This window comes from Sorex araneus, chromosome 1 (assembly GCF_027595985.1).
Source record: "Sorex araneus isolate mSorAra2 chromosome 1, mSorAra2.pri, whole genome shotgun sequence".
NCBI lineage: Eukaryota > Metazoa > Chordata > Mammalia > Eulipotyphla > Soricidae > Sorex > Sorex araneus.
The window spans coordinates 273097398-273101819 of NC_073302.1; the positions used below are offsets into that span (position 1 = coordinate 273097398).

The 4422-nt window shown below is 40.9% G+C and overlaps 1 non-coding gene across 1 annotated transcript; it reads left to right on the forward strand.

Moving 5' to 3' along the window:
* The first annotated feature begins 327 nt into the window (after positions 1-327).
* LOC129400984 (U11 spliceosomal RNA) lies at positions 328-459 on the forward strand. Its single transcript, XR_008628023.1, has one exon. It is a non-coding gene; the product is annotated as a U11 spliceosomal RNA (small nuclear RNA).
* The last annotated feature ends 3963 nt before the right edge of the window (positions 460-4422 follow it).

Below are 4422 nucleotides of genomic sequence, written 5' to 3' on the forward strand. Positions count from 1 at the left end.
GTGAGATCAGTCTTCCTTGCTTAAGAAGCTGCAGAAAGAACTATACACATTGCACGTTGGGGGAGTAAGTAGCCCCACAGTGGTACATTGGGGACAAGCTCTTGAAACTGGGATTCTATTTATATAGTACAAAGGCTGAAGGACTTGCTCGCACTAGGACCCACTCGAGAGGTTTGATTTCTCGTGTTAGTTTGAACATATCATGAGACCACAGAGTATGGGATATCAAAGTGTTACTTTTCAATCTCAAAAGTCTAATCCTCCAAGATCCAACTTTGGCCTGTAAGATTTTTCTACTTGCTCTTTCTTAGATTGAAAACTTCTTCCAAAAAGGACTTGTGTTGTGAGTGACACACATGACAGCTTTCTTGCTCTGGTGCAGAATGGACATCAAGAGATTTCAGAAGCATAATTTGGGGGGCACTAGCCCAGCTGATGATCATTGATCCTGGCACCCCAGGGGAGGGGGAAAAAAAAACCTTCTTCCCAGAGGTGCCCCTTTGGTATATCTTTCCCTGAGATGGTATATAACAACTTGCTTAGCATCAGTGGACACCCAGATATTTGTTCAGACATAAATCTGGGTGCAGTTAGAGGACATTGATGTTAAGGGCCACAATTTGCTATGCTCAGAGTTACTCCTATGCTCAGGAATCCATGAGGTGCTCTGGGGGACTATATGTGGTGCCAGGATCTAACTGGGGTTGGTTCCTTGCAAAGCAAGTGCCTACAGGGAGATGTTTATTCTCAGGTGAAATTAATATTTGAATTGGTTAACTGAGTAAAGAAAATGGCCATCCCTAATGTGGGCAGGCTTCATCCAATAAGTCAAAGATCTAAATAGATCCAAAAAGTGAAACCATTTTTTGTTTGGAGGGGGCCACACCCAGAGAAGTTCACTGCTGACTACTGGCTGTGATAAGAGATCAGCCCTGGAAGGACTCAGAGGACCATAAGTGGTGCGAAGGATCAAACCCAGGTCAGTTTCATGCAAGGCAACTCTGGCCCTTAAGTTGACCTTTCTCTCCAGAGAGAAATTTCTCCAGCCTAATGATTCTGCTGGGACTTGCCCTTCACCTGCCTTTCTTCTCCAGACTAGAATCTACTACTTCCTTGTGGAGAAGAACTTGCCTCCTCGATCTCAAGCTTTGAGGTTTGGACTGGAGCTAATACCCGACGTGAAGTTGAAGAGACATTTTCTAACTTTGAGTGGAATATGGTTCTGTTCCTTCTACTTTTCAAGTCCATACTTGGAAGCCGTTTTTCCCATTTATGTCCTATAATTTATTGTCTTGCTCTGTGGATTTTTTCATTAGAGGTCTATTTGTGCCGGCTTTACGCCCAGGGGAAAAGATGATACAGAACTCTCATCTGTCTTTGTTACTATGTATTATTACTTGGGAAACGCAAGGCAAGTGGCATATAAATAAATAAAGTGTTCCAGAAGCTTTAGCTCTCGCAGTTAGACAGTGGGGGAGAAAGAGCCCATGTTTAAGTTTTTAAAAGACAGACTTAATAAAAAGCTGCCATTTTTCCATAGTGCTGGAGAAAAAGGACATTCTTTTCAAGCATATGTAATTTGTCTTTGAGGACTCAAAGATGTTATTGAGTCTGGCTTTTTTCATATTTAAAAAAAAATCAGTTTGTAACAACGGTTATTTGGTTTTATCACAGCCTAGAAGACTGGTCTTCTTGGGCTTACTATACACATTCAGCTATCAAGTAATAAAATTAGTCCACTGAAAAAAATATAATCTTTTATTAGGAAAGGATAAGGAAGCTGATTCATGTTCTATTGCTCTGGGAACTCATTTTGGCTAATCTCTTTTTGATTTCCCCAATCATGTGGCATATCCATAAAAACCATGCCTGAAATTCATTATTCTCAGACCCTGGGGAATCTTCCCTTGGGCACTCTCCTTGAGGTGAGGTATAGGAAAAATTCAGTCTATTTATGTCTTCTATGAAGCTTATGGCCAACGTGTAAATGTGCAGATTGTCAGCACAAAGAAGACCATGTAATTATTTGAAGAAAATTGCAGAGTGCATCCCAACCCAAAGGGTTGATAATTGAGTTCTCTGGTAAAATGAATATAATTGACTATAGACTCACCACACTGGCTCTAATAAAATATGTAACTAACATAATATATATAAATTGTGTGTTTTTATATATTGTATATTAAATATATATTTTAATTGTAAATGCGTAATTCATGCATACATACTCACGTACATTAATTACATATTTCCAAACAATTAAATCTCTGGTGCTCTGAAGACAGTCAGGTACAATGAGCTAACTAAATGCCAGAGGCACGACTCCCAATAGTCTTGCTCTTGTACTCTTCTCCTTACATTGACATGGGACTGACCCTGTGACTCAACTTTTCAGTTGAATGGGGTAGATGGTCGAATGTGGTTATGTTACTGAGGGCCTGATCTCCCATATGAGAAGTTCTATTGCTCTGAAATAGAGACCACGGGAGAAGAATATGGATAAACTATGCAGAGAGATGCTATGCGAACAGACTTATACAGAAAGACTATGGAGACCAATGACACAGAAAGAGAAACCGGCATGTCCCAACACCCCATTACACCAGGCTGCCTCCTCTGAGTACCAGGAATGTGAATGATGCCACCTTTGATCCTGAATGTATAACCAATATCTGAGTGTGTCTTATAGGGAATCATAAGTAAGACCCACTGAAAAGTCAGATAGTGGGGTACAGTGGCTAGGGCACTTGCCCCACATGTGGACAACCCCCAGCATCCTGTACGGTGCCTTTAGTACCATTAGGAGTGATCTCTAAGCACAGAGCCAGGAGTACCCCCTAAGCATCACCAGACGTGGCTCAAAGCCAAAAAAAAAAGTCAGATAGTGAAGTTGAACTTAGCCCAGAGCATCCTGAGAAATTACAGAACTCAGAACAGTTATTGCTATCACTCACAGCTTCTGAGGCTAGCTGTTTTGTAAATTTAGATAATCAAGATATAGCACGGTAGCACTGTCATCCCATTGTTCATTGTTTTGCTTGAGCAGGCGCCAGTAATGTCTCCATTGTGAAACTTGTGTTACTATTTTTGGCATATCGAATATGCCATGGGGAACTTGCCAGGTTCTGCTGTGCAGATGTAGTACTCTCGGTAGCTTGCCGGGCTCTCAGAGAGGGACAGAGGAATCGAACCCGGGTTGGCCGCCTACAAGGCAAAAACACTACCCACTCGGCTATCGCTCCAGTTCATCAAGATTTATGTCCTGAAATAATTTAGTTTAGCCATTTTATATGGCAAGTGAGGCACTGAAGAGCTAACTGATAAACTCATTAAACTAAGGCCATAAAGTTGTTTAGAAAAATGTTAGTATTAGAACTTACTTCTCTGGATAGAATTCAGATATTCACCTTAATTTTCTGAGTTACTTTAAAAAATACTGTAAGACATCTCTGACTCATTAATTCCATTAAAGATATGGTATCCACAGGAAATTTTTAAAAAGTTGAAAATATGTATTTAAGGATGTTCATCATAGTATTATATACAGTAACAACTAACTAGAAACAAACTAAGTCACAAAGAACATAAAGATCCAGGACTCAGGAGACAACTAAAACTATTAGTACAAGTTTTGCCTCAGTGCACCCAGTTTAATCCTAGCTACTGCTTGATCCCCTGAGCACTGAGACAAGAGTAGCCCTTGAGCACTTCCAGTTGTTTCCTTAGAGCAAAAAAAAATGGAAAAAATATAGACTGGTAGTTTAAAAATGCATTGTCTTTTTTTTCCCTTTTTTTCTCTTCTTTTCTTTTTTTATTGAATTAGCGTGAGAACAGTTACAAAGTTTTCAGGATTAAGTCTCAGTCATACAATGATCAAACACCCATCCATTCACCAGTGCACATGTTCCACCACCAAGAACCTCAGTATACACCCCCTTCCACCCCACACCCTGCCTGTGTGGCAGATGATTTTCACTTTACTCTCTCTTTACTTTGATTACATTCATTTTTTGACAGAAAACCCACTATTATTATTTGGAACTTTCCCCCAACAATCAGACCTGCCGAAAAGGCATCATTAGATCATTTGTTTTCTATTGCTGATAATGAAGAGCATATGATGTTGCACGGCCTCTTTTGGAATTCTGGTACTTTAGTAATTAAGTCTAGAGGTATTTCTGCCAGCAGCCACTGCGTTCCGATATTGGTTTGTGTGCCTCTGGGAGCAGAGGAGCTGTTCATGGGTGGCCGCTGGGGATCTCATTTGGGGAGCAGGGATGGTTCCACCCACCCACATCGAGAAATTTCCCATGTGTCCCACTGGTGCAAGCTCCTACCTCTCGTTCCAATTGGCTCTGAAAGGGGGCAGTCGCCATGCTGCCGTAAAGGGAAAAAGGCCAATTGACAAAAACCCTTCCCCTC